The 17,634-nt window shown below is 39.2% G+C and overlaps 1 long non-coding RNA gene across 1 annotated transcript; it reads right to left on the bottom strand.

Annotated features, from left to right (window-relative positions):
• Positions 1-2,385: 2,385 nt before the first annotated feature.
• LOC148042018 (uncharacterized) lies at positions 2,386-4,819 on the bottom strand. Its single transcript, XR_015692572.1, has 3 exons — positions 4,163-4,819; positions 3,622-3,779; positions 2,386-3,531 (listed from the first exon to the last, which is right to left on the bottom strand). It is a non-coding gene; the product is annotated as an uncharacterized LOC148042018 (long non-coding RNA).
• Positions 4,820-17,634: the final 12,815 nt, after the last annotated feature.

Raw genomic sequence — 17,634 nt, 5'->3', positions numbered from 1 at the left:
ATGAATCCTACCTTCTATGACTTGTCAATTTTTTCCCTCACATGATGGGCATATCAATCATTTGTATGATAGGGTTTCTGCTTGATAGGCTTGATACCATCATTAGGAGGGATTGTGTGGGCGAGAACTTACAAATGTATATCCTTAAGGTGATATTATTTCCAAGCAAAAATGTCTCGATACTCTTTCAACAAGTTAATCAATTGTTTCTCATCCTCCACATTGAGATCCTCAATAACGTATATAGGTTGGGGATACTCTACATGCTATAATATTTCCTTTGTTTACCTTTGTTGATCCTTCAATGGGTTCATTAGATGTGCCTTTGCACCATATATGATTTTAAGAGCCAATGTATACTTTCATGTTATAGAATATGTGGCAAAACTTGTATTTTAGACTTTCGAAAGTGTGGCGATTTGATCTCTAAACCAAAGATATCCTATAATCAATTGGTTAATATTTTTCATGAAAATAATAAAGTAATAAAAGGTTTAAAGTATTATTTTTCAACTCAAGATGGTAAAGTTTTCTTAATAATAACGTAGCAAAAACATTGAATGAAAGATAATTCAACCAATGACCATGCTATTGCAAATAAAATAGTACAACTAAAGCAAGGTAAATCAAATCAATACACATTGATTAAAGCTCAACTTTCCTGTGGACATTCGCTTGGATTGTCTATACAAAAGCTTCACCATTCAGGTTGATTACATAAAGAGCAACTTAATTATCGTAGGCTTGCCATCCATCAATACTAGGAACTTCATCATTTTCATGACACATCTATCCCGAGTTCATGACACAATGGCAAGTCAATTGTGGCATACTTGTCAAAAGACACACACTTACCAACTTCATGATTGAGTGCTTACTTGACAAGCACCTTTCAACCCTACACACACACACACACCCGCCATCACGAGACAAATATCATGACATGTATACGTCGAATACATGATACATGCCAATCCACGTATCTCACAATACAAAATGCATACACACAAAAGACTCAAAGATACAAATAATGCATGGCAAGAGACCATCTCATGACACATACATGCCAATCAACGACCCCTTGCCAAACACATGCGTGTGAAGAGTAAACACCTTTGCATAGTAAGTGATAGGAGAGGATTGCCTTATCAGTTCTCATGACATGCATATCTCGAATTCATGGTGCATGCCAATCAAACAACCTCTCCTATCACACGTGAATGTGTATACACATACATGCACATGTCGTAACAAGAAAGGACTGTCTCATGACATACATACACCGAATTCACAGTACATGCCAATTAACATGCCTCTCTTGCCACACACACCATACCACCTACTTTATTAGCATTAAGTCCCACTCCAATCCCTATGTGTTTTGCTTCAAAATGCTTGTGTGTACTTAAAGCTGTTTCAAGAATCCCTTACCTTTGAACAACCTAAAACGAATTTGTGCCAACAATACTTTTTTAGATTTGTTGCTACCTTAAATGAAATTGGTTGCCAACATAAAGCAAAAAGTGTGAGCTACAATCCACCTAAGTGAGATGCATGACTTCATGCAAATAAATAACACCATATCTTCATGTAAATAAAGAACCCTAAGACCTCCCAATGCTGCAATATCCACAGAGAGTTATAATATACAACAAAGTGAAGTAAGCCAACAATAGAATAAATTATAAGAGACTAAATTACCATGGTTTCCCTAGAATACATGGCTAAGCTGTTGACACACATGACACCAGTTTTGACACAATCATGGTTTAGAGAAATTTTTTGTAAGTCATTGAGTTGCATCCTTTTTCCTATATACACATGTTACTAAATGGTGATTAGCTAGTGTTTTCATTTCTTACTTCATTTTATAGGACTAGATATACACTATGCACTGCCTTCATCCCATCTACCAATGCATGAATAATGTTTGGCATATTATTGATGACACCCACAATCCTAACCGTCTCTTCTGCACTAGGCACCCTATCAGGATCAAGTCTGCACCCCATCGATGGCTTGTGGAGGCAACATTAGCCTCAAGCCCAAACCAACTAACAATATTTATTTCACATACACGATAACTTTTGACTTTTAAGTTTTTCATTTGTCCTTTGTTATGATTAGACCTTTTGAATTACTAGGTGTGCTTGATTGGTACACAATAAACTTTTTTGAGCTGTTTATTTTAAAGCCCACTACAAGCTCCACTTCCCTTACTAATGTTTCCAATTGTCATCAAAATACAACCTATTATAGCCCCTTAGAACCCACCCAAATTTTTCCAAATACCATTCGTTTTGGATTCAATTTCCCAAAACATTTGTTTCATGCTCCAATATTGAAATAAAAACATTATAACATGGGTTTTCTTACAAAAACTAGCATTATTTCTTCATGAACTCACCACAATTCTTAACAACCTCCCAAGCTCCTTGGTCTGTAAAAATTTATATATACTTCTTGCAAGAAAACAACATATAAAGAACAAGCATATGTTATATTATACCTTGATGCCTTAAAAAGAACAATCACATCTTGCTTTCCTTCCACAGATGAGTTGTTGTAATTCATTGCCTTGATAATATTTGTGAGAGGAGGATTACTGGGCGTGCCTGGTTGGGAACACTAGTTTGCTGTGGCAGAAGGCGACTTTGTTTCAGAAATCTGCAGCTATGAATGCTTATCTTCCATGTGCCCACCTTGTGTGGTCAACAAAACTCCCTTCAAATTGTTGCCCTGCTCCACAATTTCCTGTGACCTCTCCTCATCGGCAATTGTCTTTGCATCCTGTTCTTGAGAATCCAAACTTTATCGAACATGTCTCACAAAACCTTGTTTCCTCTTTTTTTCTCCAGTACATTTGTCATTGGCAACACTCTTATTAAGTTCCCCACTGCTGAATTTTTTGTCCAGCTAAGCATCATCCTTATTCAATGTTCCTTCATTTGGCAGAGAAGACTTTGATGTCAAGCTGATCAATTGATGCGTGGTAGCACTTATATCACTTTGCATAATCTCCTCCCTAGCTTCATGATGTCCATTGGCCCTGCTTTTTTCTGTAACTTTGCTATGCTTGTCTCCTCCTCCAGTTCATGAGGTGAGATAGAACCTAATTGTTCTTGCGACAACTTTGGCTGGGGCATGTCTATTTTCAGCACCAACCTACTTGAATTAGATCCTAGTTGGTTAACCATAGGATTTATCACCATCTCTTCTGTTGTCTCAGTTGCAAGGGCACTACCATTTCCAGGATTGCTGACTGTTGTTGACCTGTCAACATCCTTTCTCCCCATACCAAAAACTCCACCTTTCAATGATATTGAATTCTTGGGACTCTCCTTGATTGGTTCTGCAGTTTCAGCTGCACACTTTCCATTGTCCTAATCAGTGTCCATTGTGTCCTCTCCTGTGTTGGCAGCACTTCCCCCATCCACATTTTCTAGCAGTGTCTGCTTCCTCTTTGGAGAAAGTTAATAAGTTCTAGATTTCTTTTTACCTCGTAATTTCCTACCTAACTTAGGCACATAGCTACAAACAGGATAAGCAAGAAATCAAAATGACATTTGCATATTGAATAACATATCTGCAGAGTAAAGAAAACTAAAGATCTCAACATACCTCTTGTCAAATTCCTCTATGACATCAGCACAAGCATTGACATTCTCGAATGGCTCCCAAGTATTGTCCGACTCAGCTCACCCTCGTCTATAATGTAATACATGTCAGATACTCTAAGTTAGGCCACAACACAAGTGTATCAAGTGCAGCACTTGACCCTGCAATCATCATAAAAAGAAAGATTAGAATTGTTCCTTTTGAAATCGACAATGTGCTGTAGAGGACTAAGAAACACAATTCATCATAACCATTTATGATATCAGGAAACATGACAATGGCTGGTTTGCAGGCTACGACATAGCCTCAAACGTTTGAACAACCTGACTTGCGAATTTAATACATAAGATGTCAACTGGTAAGCCAAACAGATGTGCAAGAAGGATTCATTTAACTTAGGAGCATAACCAGTCAACAAATTTCACCTTTGAAGCTCATGTGCAGGTTCAGGAAGAGAAAAAGAATTGAGGAATCTCATTGCTTTAATATGATAGTTAGCATACATGGCATGAAAGTGGTGAGAAAAGCCAGGAAGATGACGCACATTGCATACTCGCATCTTTTTTCACAGCTTCAACTTCATAGAAGCCTTCTGCGAGTCCCTCGACTCCTGTGTCTTGCCTGGAATCATCTTCTACTTTCTCACTCCCACTCGCTTCCTCCTCCTCCTCTCCTTCTTCTTCTTACCCTTCCTTCGGTTGCGAAGCTCCATCACCATGGCCAGCTTATCTGTCATTTTCCTTCTCGTCAGCGTCCTTGTCACGTTTCCTCTTGGTGCTGGAGCTTCTCACATGCTTTTCTACTGCTGCGTCCTTCTTCTTGGCAGATGGAGGGGTCTTACCTGAGCGTGGCTGGAGGGACTTATTGAGGGAGGAAGAGAATGATCTTTGGGGGCAGTTGTGAGCCAACTCCTCGTGAGGAGTGGTGGGATAATGACCCAGTTGGAGAGGCAGGGCACGGTGACCCATGGGATGGCATCCGTGCATGCAAAGGAACCTCCTGATCCTTGCTGGCCTTCGTCTGCTGTGTGGCAATAGGGTTTAGCAATGACTCTCTGAACCGGGGAGAGAGCGAATGCGCAGAAACGTTGAGAGCACCCGCATACGCACAGAAGAAGAAACGAAGTGTTTGAGATCAATTTTTGCCGTGGTAAGCATAATGTTGTTGCAAATACCTTGAGCTGAAAAGTATCCCTCAATAGTATCATTGAGATATACAAAGCCTAAGAACCATGTTAATATTCGAAACCCTACCCTAGAGCTTGTACACCAAGCCATTACTAGGACGCTTACGCCTTTATAGAATACTTAGAAAGACATGCCATGAAAGGAAGAGGATTTGGTGGGATACAAGAGAAGAGTTAATAGAAATAACATAATTAAACTCTTATAGTATTTCTATCCACCTTCTTTTTCTCATATTGAGATCAACTTGGGTTAAAATCTACACTCCAAGGCCCATAGGAAGCATATGTAGAAGATCTTTCTGCCTTTGATCACAAAGAAGCCATCGAGTTACTATTATTAGGAGAACATTATGGGTGTCCACACCTATTAATCAATAGTCATGCAAGTTTTTTCCACATAAATATTAGACTTGTGAATGCTTTTACTCAGCTCTATGCACCCAGCTCAGTGCTTCGCTGCTAAAGTACAACTTCTAGCCCTCGACCTGCATTGCTAGCTCTAAAAGTCTTCAACATCTCTTGCTATAATTATCACCTACAAGCCTTTTTCTTTTGTATCAAGTTTCTCCTTCCCTCATCCTTCCACAAGTGACTTATAATAAAAAAGTAATACCACCATGTATACAAATGTCATTGAAAAAGGTAATACTAGAGTACCTATATCTTGTTGAGTTGCTTGGAAAACTAGCTACATCTATTTTAGTCCCTAGACCATGTAGTGACTCATGAGTTTCACTCTAAACTAACATCTTATAAAGCATGAAAATGGAACAAAAATGATGAACTTCCATTAAAATCCATGGTTGCTATTAAGTACAAGGAAGATGACAACTAATGCTAACGCTGAATCGGTTCTTGGTAAGTTATCAAATGAGCAAAAAGTAATTACATTGGCACTAAGACCCCTTTTTATACTCCTAAAATAATACTCTCAATTTACACTCTCTTCCCTAATTATAGTCTTCTTTTCAAATTAATAATTGTATCCTCCATCCTCTACTATCCTTCATTACATTAATCCTTTAGCAAGTAAGGATTTCTTGATTACAATTCATGTTGTGCTTGTGCACCATGCATAGACATGAATTCTCTTTTCCTCAAACAATGTGTGTAAAAGCACCTCACTATGCAACACCTTAGCTTTTCAAGTGAATATCTTTTTTTAGTACAAGTTGTGCGTGGCCTCTTTTGGGTTTCTTGATTTTCTATTTTTCCTAATTGAGTTCGTCTTTTCTTGTAGTTTTTCTTCTCTTGTTGTGGCAAACGCCCTTTTTGTTCAATCTATCCATGCATGTGTGTGTGTGTGTGTGCACGCGTGTGCATGCGCGCGCTGATAGTGGAATGCAGTACCTGATGAGTGAAGGTGTGCTAGTGCATGTCTGCATTGAGTCACATGCTGGGAAGGTGTGCTAATGTGTGTGTTCTCACTAGTGTGTGTGGTAGCACACAATGTAGTGTACTAGGGGGTTTAGAGTGTCTTAAGTGCATTGCTTGATGTAGTAGGCTATGCTAGGGTGAATAGATGGGGGTGGCACAAGGTAAGACACATTAATATGCGTGAGTACTATGTGATACATATTAGTGCACATGTTAGTACCCAAGAATGGAGCTTAGTGCTCTAGGTTAGTGCATAGTGAACATGCATTGTACACAAGTTCCGACTATGTGCAAGGTTTTATGTGTAATGTGGTGTGCAATTCTAAGTGTATTGCATTATTGTGGACTATGTGCAGGTACGACTACATGTGCAAGTTCGAGTGTAAGTGCAAGTGTGCTCAAGTGCACACAAGTATACACAAGTGCATTCTAGTGCATAGAGTGCATATAAGTGCATGCAAGAGCACATGCATGCACCAGTATGCCTAGTGCAAGTGCACTTAAGTGCAAGTACATCTAAGTATGAGTGCACCTAAGTCCAAGTGTGCCTAAGTGCACTCAAGTGCTCTAAGCACACATAAGTGCACACAAGGGTGCTCAAGGGCACACAATTGTGGACAAGTGCACAATGGTTGGCTTAATGAAAGCTAACATGTGTTAGGTTTAAGTTGTTTAGGGGTGCAAGTAAAAGGGCACACAAGTCTATGTCTGCATATACATGTGCATGCCACTATTAGTATCAATGGAAATATGTGCCAATGTTAGTGTCAATGCAAGTGCATCCAAGTGCACTCAAGTATACATGAGTGCATACAAGTGTGCTAGGTGAGGCTAGATGCAAGGTTTATGAATAGTGGACATTGTGTGGGTAAGAGTGTGGGCATACGTGTACACAAGGGTACATAAGTGCACTTGCATATGTCAGTGTACGTGATAGTGACAATGATAATGCCACTACTATAGTGCTAGTGCCAACATGTGCATATTATTGCATGCTAGGACACTATGTGCACAAGTGTACACTAGTCCATTGCAAGGTGTCATCTTTCCCCTTCCTCCTTCCCTTTGACCCTCCCTTGCAAAAACAAGGTAGGTATTAGGGTTGAGAGAAAAGACATCCTTGCATGCTATGACACTATGTGCACAAGTGTACACTAGTGCATTGCAAGGTGTCATCTTTCCAATTCCTCCTTCCCTTTGAGCCTCCCTTGCAAAGACAAGGTAGGTATTGGGACTGGTATCAAGAGAAAAGACATCCTTGCAAGCACACATAGGTGTGGGGGATAGTGGTGTGCACTTGAAAATGGGTTGGTATTGAGAGGAAAGAGACCCTTGCAAGCACATGTAGGTGTGGGAGAGTGGCGTGCATAGTGGGTTTACAATGGGGATTTTATATTCACTTGGTAGAGCTTAGCCTTTTAGATGGGTTTCAAACATATGCCCAAAAGACTTCATGGTGTAAAGATTATACTTGGCATCCACCTTTAGAGGAGGATGTGATGGTTTACCATCAATTACATAGTATTTTTTAAAAAAAATTGATATCTAATCCTTGCACTCACAAGTCCTTTCTTACATAGCAAAAAATCCAAATTTATTTATTGATGACTTCTTTCAAGTCTTTCACTATTGATCTTATTTTATCTAATCAATCATGTTGATCTCCTTTCTTTTCAGAAGATGTCTCAATGCCTTCTTGTTTATATCTCTCTTCTTAACACTAATCCTAATTCCAATCCTATGTTCACCTTCACCTTTGCATTATCTCCTCATATCCATGTATTTATCTTGTGCCCATTTATGCCTATTCCTCTTGATCCTTTTGTTGTTCATCAGCCTATTCTATACACTTTTTCTTTAGTATATCTTCAAAATTTCTTGTTTTCTTTCCCTCCTTTACAACATTCTTATTGCTTAATATTTCCACTTTCTATGATTTATCCTATCCCCCTCTCCATTGCTTGATTGTGCTTCCCTTACCCACCTCAGCCTTTTGATGATATAAATCTGCCTCCACCATCGGTCATGGATACTAGTGGATTGACAATGATATGCTCCATTTTCAACATTGGACTTTAGAGGATTCTTTCACAAGACTTGTTTTTACTTGGCCAGTTATTTCAAGATTATGGGAGACTTCATCTGCATATTCACATTTCTATCTTTAGTTTGCTTGAATATATGCCCAATCAAAATATATTTCTTGAGGTTGGCTACTCATTTTTGTTGGTACTTAGCTTATATGGATCAATAATCACACATAAACGAAAGGAAGTCTATTCCTCTTCTTAGCATCTTAATGATGTTATATTAGGAGCTCAGACAAATGTACTGTATTATTTTGCTTAGGCTTTTCTAACTAGGTTTGTTGTCTTGATGCACAGAATGTGTTGTCTCCAATTTCTTTAGAATATTCCTATCTATGTTGTGGATGAGAGAAGATCATTGGAAAGATTGAAGCTTAGTATGGCATTTAAAAAGAAATATCTTCATTGTAACATGCAAGTGGATTATCTTTCTATGTATCTTGATTTTTAATGAAAAACCTTCTTTTTGCTCTCCAAATTTTGGGGGGGTTTGTGCCATTTAGACTACATTGCCTTATGAATATGAGCTCAATGTTTTGTGGATATTTTATCTATATAGATATGTATGTGTATGTGAGCAGTCCTTATCACAAGGAGACAAAATTGAAGTTGAAGCATATTAAAGTTGGATGATGGTTGAAGATAAAGTTATGGATTTTGTGATGAGAAAGAAAAGCTATTATATCCTTTAATAGTTTATTTGCTTATCTTTTGTTAACGATTGGTTAATATCAATTTATGATTTTTCTTTTCTATATTTGTTTAGACTCGAGTTATTTTGTGACTTAGATGGACTTAGAGATGATGGTTGGAGTGATTGGTTATTTAAAGCTGTTATTATTCTTTTCTCCAAGGTAGTGAGGTCGCTTCTTGATTAACTGTGGGGATATGTTGAGGACTAAAATGATTGTTTTTTTATTTTTGTTATTTTTTGGATATTGAATGATTGATTTTGTGATGGAGTCAATGGGTTTGAATGATGTTTGAGTTATTTTGGAGTGTATTGGAAAGGGCTAAATATGTTTGATTAGCTCGTGATGGTTTTTGAATGATTGATGATATGCTTATGTGTTTTATATGATCACTATTTGGTTTTAATGCGTCTATTTTACCTCTATTTTCCTTTTATTTGAGAGGCTGCAATTGTGAATCATTGGATTTGAGTGTGGTCGAGTATGTGTTGAATGGTTTCTTATGGTTTGGATTGATTTTGGTTAGAGTTATATAGTTTTTATGCTTCTGTGATGTTCTGTTGAGCTTTTTATATCTTCTATTTGTCTTCTGTTTAGCTTGAAACAAAATTCTAATCTTGGAAAGAGAATAATATAAGCTCAAAAGAGTTTGAAAAAGTGAAGATATAGCTGATGAAGACTTGAAATGAAGATTGAAGTGATAGTGATAGTAGTGAGCCTTGAAAGGTCACTGTAGTGTCTTTGGTGTCTCTTCATATTAGACATACCTCTTGAGAGGTGTATTCATAACCAAGAGAGGATTATTGTATATTATTATATTGTATTGAATGAGGATTATGATGTATGAGTGATAGAGAGTATGAGAGAGAGAGAGGGAGAGAGATTGAGTGAAAGATAGTCATTTTTCTATGGAACACATTGTATCTATGAGAGATTGTGAAAGATTGAAAGGGAAGAAGACTATGAATCATGAATAATGGAGCATATGTGACTATTTTCTATTCAGTGTGGAGTATTTATTTGATTTGTGGTTGGTGGATATGAAGATTTGTTGTGATAAATCCATGGGAGATTCCTTCTATAATGTTGTGACATAGAGAATTCATGTTCTTGGTACCCTTTTTCTTCTTGTGGTTCATTGAAAGCATGAAGAACAAGCTTGTTGATGTGATAAGATTGATTTTCTTGCAGAAATTGCTTTGTTTTTGTGGTGTTCTCTAGAGATCTCCAATTAGATTGGGCTATTAAGACTTTGAATGACTCTCTATAATGTTTGGATCTAATGGTCACCTTGCACTACCAACTGTCAAAATTTGACTACGTTGTCGCAGCGTGTAGGGTTGAAGGTCAGCACAGGGGTTTGGCAAGAGAAGAATGTATGGGGGTTCAAGAGCTTTGACTTCGAAGATGGTAGAGATAAGAGAAGGGTTGAAGGTTTCAAGCCAAGTTCTTGAAGATAAGAGACAGCAAGGTGTAGGTAGATTCAAGGAAAGGAGTAGACAGAAGAGAAGGGGTTCAAAGAGATTGCAGATGTAGAAGAATACTAACAGAGATGAAGCCTATCAGTTTCTTTCAGCATTATGAGAAAATATAACTCTAATAGACAAAAACGTGTACAAAATAATACCTTCCTCTATGCTGCTCAGATCGCCAATCTGATGCTTTCAATGGCTCCGAAAGGGGGGTTAAATATCACGACACCTGGCCAGAATTCTACTAGATCACTCCTTCTTCATCTCCCACTTTTGGAGTGCTGTTCAGTGCTTGAAAACAACGATCGCGTGTCACGCAATTTCGCTAATCTCTTTTTTTTACACAAAATCCTCTCAAATTGGCTGAAAGCTACATGGTTTCTTTTACATGTCATCCTAATCTAGAAGTTATCTATAGTTTTATGGATTTTTACAATAGATAATATCTAGAATATCAAAAATTGATTAAAAACTTATCCAAAAAAAACTAATATTTTGAACCATGGACACTAATACTAATGCCTAAAGAGGCATTGGCTCTCTAAATCTAAAAGGAAGCCACACTCTAGATTTTTTTACACGGTGTGCGCGTAGCAGCATGACATCCACCCCCTCCTAACCTGCACATCCTCTAGCATGTGCCAAAGTCTTACGGATTTGCAATGTTAGAAGAAGTATCTTCTGCCATGTCAATGTCTTCATCATCTGCCTCTTCTTCTTCCTCTATGTCTTCATGCTCTTGAATTATATTCAAGTCTTCTAGCTCATATGTTGAACTTTCTCTTCATTTGAAGAGCTTGATTATTTTTCCAGTTATGGGTATCTTCATGCGTGTTCCATCCAATTTAGCCAATGAATATGTGGCATTGTCATGAATGACCTTTACCACATATGGGCCAAACCAATGCTTTGCCATCTTCCTAGAAGCACTGTATTGATTGTCTAGGTTGCTATCATAGACAAGCACCCAGTCATTTTCTTGAATTGCTCTTGGCCGAAGTCGATGTCACTTATCAAATCTTATTTTGTTCTTTAGTCTTGATGTCTTTAGCTTCTCAATAGCTGCTTGAACATCTTCAGGCCTTCTTTCTAGCTGCCATATGCGTAAAGTCAGCAACTCTTCTCTACTTATGCCTTCCTCCCAAGGTAGAAGACTCCATGTGAGAATAGATTCTTCAATTGGCATAATTGGTTGTTGTCCATGCATAAGTTTAGCTGGCATATAGCCAATCACTGAACTGTGAGTAGTCCGGTCAGCCCATAATGCAAAAGGTAGCATTTTAGGCCATTCTTTGATCTTTCCTCTACAGGACTTTGCTAGAGCTTTGAGAATAGGTTGATGACCTCTCTCACTCTTTCCATTGCCTTCAGGGTTGTAGGATGATGTTAAAGCCAACTTAATACCCAATTGAGCAAAGAAGTTGCGTGCCTCATCAGCATCCGACTCTCCTCTATTTGTAGTTACTTTACCCACACAACCATATCTACAAAACACTTCTTCAAGCAAAAAACGACAAACATCTTGAGTGGATTTGGTTGTTAAGGCTTTGCCTTCAACTTGATTGGTTAGATCCTCTCTTGCAAGCACTAAATACCGCATATTCCATATTCCTGTAGGCATGGTTATAAGATCAATAACCCATCTATAATGTATAGACAAAGGATAAGTTGGTTGTAACCCATCTCAATGCTTGACCATAGAATACATTTGACACACATAACAGGTTTCAATAAAATGTGCTATGTCCTAATACATGTTTTGCCACCAATATTTTTCTTTGATTTTACTATAGATTCTCCATATGCCTCTATGGCTAGCCCACAGGCTTTCACGAAATTTCTTCATTACCTGTTGTTGAAATCTTTTGTTACCTAAAACTCGGACAGGCGCTCCTTTCTTCTTCTTTGCATGCTTCCATAGATGTCCTTCTTTAGGAAAAAAACCATAAGCTTTCCTCTTGATATGTTCGAACTCCTCATCAATCCAAGTCTCTTTCTTTTTCACTGTGCTCAAATATTGGCCGATCTTTAGCCAATCTTCTTCATAATCTTCTTCAAGGAAATGAACTAGAACTTAAGCAATGTAATGAACATGGTGGCTTCTAGTTGACCATCTTGTTGTTTTCAGCTTTGGACCAGTATATGCAGTAATTGAAAAGGTATTTTCAGCAGCCATGAAATGAAATTCAGCAAGTATAGATTCTTCAGCTTCATCTTCTTCCATCAGCTCTTCTTCATTGTCATATATTGTAGTGATAGCGTGTCAGCAACAACTGGATTCGCCTTTCCTGCAATATGCTTTAATTCGAGGTTGAGAGACTTAATATATGCAATCCATCTTAGCATAGCAATGTCGGGTGTAGAGCAATTGGCAATCATGTCCAAGAGTGGAAGACAATCAGTTTCTACCACTACGGAAGCACCTATAAAGTATTCATGATCACACTTTAATGTTGTTACAACTCCCCACCATTCCCTTTTTACTTGTGCATACTTTCTTTGACGTTCATTGAGAACTTTTACTCCAAAACGAATTGCATACCTGTTATCTTCAAGATCTCTTGGCCAACAATCAATCCTATCCCAATGGGACTTGTATCCATGATGGGACCTAAAATGGGCCGGCATTGGCTATGGCACTAGTCGGACCTCATGCATACGACAGCAACCCCACCACACGGCCTTGCGGGCCAGGAGCGTCTAAAACTCACTTTGCACTAAATGCCTATGACGATTTTACGTTTATATCCAACATGTAGTCCAACATTCACCTTCCCTTCTCCTTAGAGGGAGATCCCATAATATATAGGCATAATGCCTCGTAATACACACATAGGGAATCATCTCTCGGCTAATTACCGCGGCTCCACTGCGACTCTCCTACACCTCGTGGATTAGCCCCAAGATGCGTCGCTAACACATATAACATTCGCACAAACTCCACTCTTTCATAATTCAGTGTTCCAGGATATTTTGATTTGCCTCATAAAACTTTCCCCAACGGAAGCGGCCGTCTAACCGACGACTTCGGTTTCCTATCTTCTCAGCGTTGGTCAAAGTTTATCAATCAATTGCAATGCATTCCAAGAGATACCACGTGGCATGCTTGATGCAAGGTGTATGGCTATTGTGCACAACCATTTTATGATATAAAAACCAGCCATATGAGGTGCGAAAAATAGCCCTTTCATGAATTTTAACTAAGCGTTACGTGTTGCACTGCTTTAGGGACTAGCACTGGAACTTCCGTACTACTAGTCACCTATATTTAATTTACGATCCCTAAAAGCTATGCACAAAGAGGGAAATCAGAATTTGTATCTTTTCAGCAATTAGATTGTTGCACAAACTTCCTTCCCCCCCTCACCGTTTAGGTGTTGCTGCATTGCATAGGTGTAAATGGTTGTTTTGTATCATTTTTGTATGTAAAAAGTAATAAACATGGACTATAACACAAAGGACAAGGCCAAATTGAGGCGTAACCTAATGCTTTAACCTTGCCAAACATTCACACACATAAATATTATTTTTCCATATTTTTTGAGCACGAAAATCCCAATTTTCTCTATTTTTTACTATTTTTCTCTATTTATTATTCATGGAAAATAGGTATTTTCTGATTTATTTGTGTTGTCTTATTATTTTGATTGAAACTTAACATTTTCTCTAAGTTTATCCCATTTCCATTACTTTTTTCCAACTTAAAATAGGAAAAAACCACCAATTTCTATGAAAAATGACATTTTGCGAGTTTTAAAGAATTAATAATGGCTCTAAATCATTACGGGTTCTATATTTCTATAGTTACAGCTTTCAAACATGATGCAAAAAAGATTCAAACAAAAAATTCATCGCATATGAATAACATTTGGACCATGAAACAACAAAAACAATCAAATTTCTTCATAAAATTGGAGCATACCGCGTGTCTTGCATGTTGCGGGTTTTTAAATAATTATTCTGGGCAACCCACAGACCGACCAAAAACCATTCTTTAGTGCTGAACCTCTTTCCTCAATCTCCTCTTCATCTTGAAGCAATTCGATCACAGCCATACAAGCATTCTTCAGCCCCTCTTCTTCTTGATTTCTTGCACATGAATTGCCTCTATGCAGGAGAGAGAGGGAGGAGAGAGAAAGAATAAAAATTAGAATTTCATTCTCTTAATCATATTGCACATAGTTACCATCAAAATCTTGCCCTCTCTGCATGGATCAGGGATCTTCCCTTCTCTCTCTACATGATTGAGTATCCAAGAGGCACATACATCCCCAAAAAATGGGGCGTCAATCAAAAAACGCCCCTCCCTACATCACGACATGTTTTTGCATGTTTTTTTCATTTAGAGTTTCATTTCATTTCATTTATAAAATATCCACTTTAAAAAAAACCACTTTCATACTACTATGGAAGGGTTGCCAGCCTGTTTGGGAGTGCAAACGGACTTTGATTCGCGATCCGATTGGACGAATGGTTCCGTGGCATCGAAATCTACAAATTTGGGAGCCATCACGCTCTTCTCGGCTTCCAGATCTAGTAGTTGCTTCACAACCCCGAACCTTGTGTGAAAGCCTTTGCTCAATCGCCAAGACCCACAGACCGCTTATTGTTCAAGCGTTCCAAGCCGAGCACTAATGGCTACCTCTCACATAGCTGACGCGCCGTCCATATCTATGGGTGTAGTGAGCTTACCTTCATGCCGATCGAGTTACCTCCTCTCCCGCGCACTCTGGTAGCTCCACGATCCAAGTGCAAGCTTCACGCAAGCTCCATCCTCAAGCTCCACGCTCCAAGCTCCATTGCCGCAAGCAAGACAAGAGAAGAGAAGAGAAGAGAAGAGAAGAAGAGAGGAGAAGATGGAGAGCTTCTCCTCCCCAGTTCCTCACCCTCACACACTCACTCCCTCACACTCTCACACTCCCTCTCTCAAGGACAAGCTCAAGCAAGCAAGAACAAGAAGAAGAAGAAGAAGAAGAAGAGGAGAGCCACTTTTGGCCACACACAAGAATGAGCTTTTCATTCACTTTTCAACTTTATATACAAAACCCTAAATCCCTTTTGGGCGGTCATCCTCTTTTCCCCTTTCTTTACATGGCCGACCATAGTCTAGGCCCCTTTTTCCCATTGTCCTTCTATCTTCCTAGTTTCCTTTCCACCACCCGTCTACATTTACAAATTGCATGGGTGAGAGCCCGGTGCTCCTGGAATTAAACCATGATGCGCTTGCGCTCTTTTACAAAAGTTTTGACTTGCGCATTTCCTTGTGTGCCTTTCTCCCTTATTTAGGACTCTTCTCCTTGTGCGTCTTTGTCTTCCGTTTCTCTTTGCCTTGACCTTTGTCTTTGTCTTCTACTTTAGCTTTTCCAGATTTTCCACCTTCGTTTGTTTGAGGGTTAACATTACCCCCCTCCTAGACGAGTGCTAGTCCCATGGCACTCACCGTCGGAGGTAGCAAGTGTTTAGCATACACCGAAGACGTGGGTGGCAAGGACGTCTGTGGTTGCCATGGCGGAGTGTTGGTAGTGGTGGGGAGGAAGGTCACTGGGGGCATATGGGTTGAGTGGTAGGTGGTGGGGCAATGGGAGTTGGTGGTAGGGCTGTGCTTTGGGGGGGTTGCACTGATGGAGTACAAGTGGCGGTTTGTTGGGGATTCTGTACATGCCGATTCTTGGTAGGCTTATAGGGTGATAAGGATAGGAATTCAAAGTTGAGTGTTGATGAAGAGCGAATGACACCTTTGTTGGAGTCTGCAATACCTGCAATTGAAAACCCCTCATGTGGTCTCTCCCTAAGGGATAGTGCTAGTCTTTGTATCGTGCACAAGACATATTTTGATTAGTTTGGGAGATAGGTACTCTAAGTAAGCTGAGAGTATTGTCTTGCACTTGTATATACTTCAGTGCATATATTATGTGAGTGCTCGTGCATACTTAGATATTACGTAGTTAGAAGACCGCGGGCTAGTTTCTCGTAACAATGTGTTGCTGAAGCAAAGTTATCCATGTTGAGAAGAAGTGCACGTGAAGGTATATGAGACATCCTTTGCATTGTGACTGCATGACATAGCATAATTGAATACAGGGACACCACACTTTCGGTAGCTGGAAGCTATTGGACTTGCTTGATGAGGACGATGTACATTTCATGGCCAATCGTGCAGTACTTACCACAATTGATTGCAATGGTATTAAGGTAGAGTGCAAGAGAGAATTGTGCAAGTGGGTCAGGGTGACAGGTCTAACCATAAGCGAGACAAGCTCCCTAGATATGTCCTGCCCTTAATGTGCCCTAAACAATTGTGGGTGATGCTAAAGGGCTAGGGGACTAGGGACGGAGCCAGTTGATCAAGGTCACTGGACGTACCTAATTTGAGGACCCCTAGGTGCTGTGCTGTGATTGTGGGTGCTTCTTTTCGTTCATTTCTTTTCTTTGTTTTTTCTCTTTTTTCTCTTTTTTTTTATTTTTTGTTTTCTTTTTTGTTGTGTTATCTTGTGTTTCTTTCTTTCTTTCTTTCTTTTTTGACTTGCCGGAGTACAACCATTGCAATATGTTGAGGCTATCAGCCTTTTAGTGGGTTGGAAATTGTCAAGCTTCGAAGGCTCAAGAAATGGATATTACAGTGATGATTGTGCCCTAGCCTCGTTGTTAGAGAAGCAATTGTTGAGATGGGGAGATACACTTGAGATATTGCAAACCTCCTTCCGACACACGTGTTGTTGGTACAATTTGAGGTAACGACTACCGTGAGCCAACTATAGAGCTTGACCCAGAAAGAGAGTGTAGCCCATGAATATGCTTTGGGCTATGCGATGTGGGTGGTCGGCAAGGGTGGTTTTTGCTGTCGGCAGCATGGCTTTGTCGCGGCTCTTTGTGGGATCGATGGTCTTGCGGTGATTGGGCATTGAACACTTTCGCACAAAGACCTGTGTCATCCTGTATCCACTTGTCACTTCATGAGAGTACATGCATGGTATATGCCGCAACTATAATAAACCAGTGCACTGCAAGGAGACATCACTTATCTGAATTCTATGGTGTTGACTTAGATATTTATCCCTTGCACTTGATTAGCTTTTTCTTTTGCTAAAGACGTGAAATATATTAAACACAGATATGAAAAGTTCGTACAATTCGGGAACATGCCAACACTGAACCATTTAAAGGCAAAAAGTCCTGGCCAGGTAGCATTTGATAAGCCTTTA

This window comes from Lygodium microphyllum, chromosome 1, assembly GCF_053477565.2.
Source record: "Lygodium microphyllum isolate KBCC chromosome 1, Lygodium_microphyllum_v1.1.10, whole genome shotgun sequence".
Lineage (NCBI taxonomy): Eukaryota > Viridiplantae > Streptophyta > Polypodiopsida > Schizaeales > Lygodiaceae > Lygodium > Lygodium microphyllum.
This window is presented reverse-complemented; position numbering and strand designations above follow the sequence as displayed.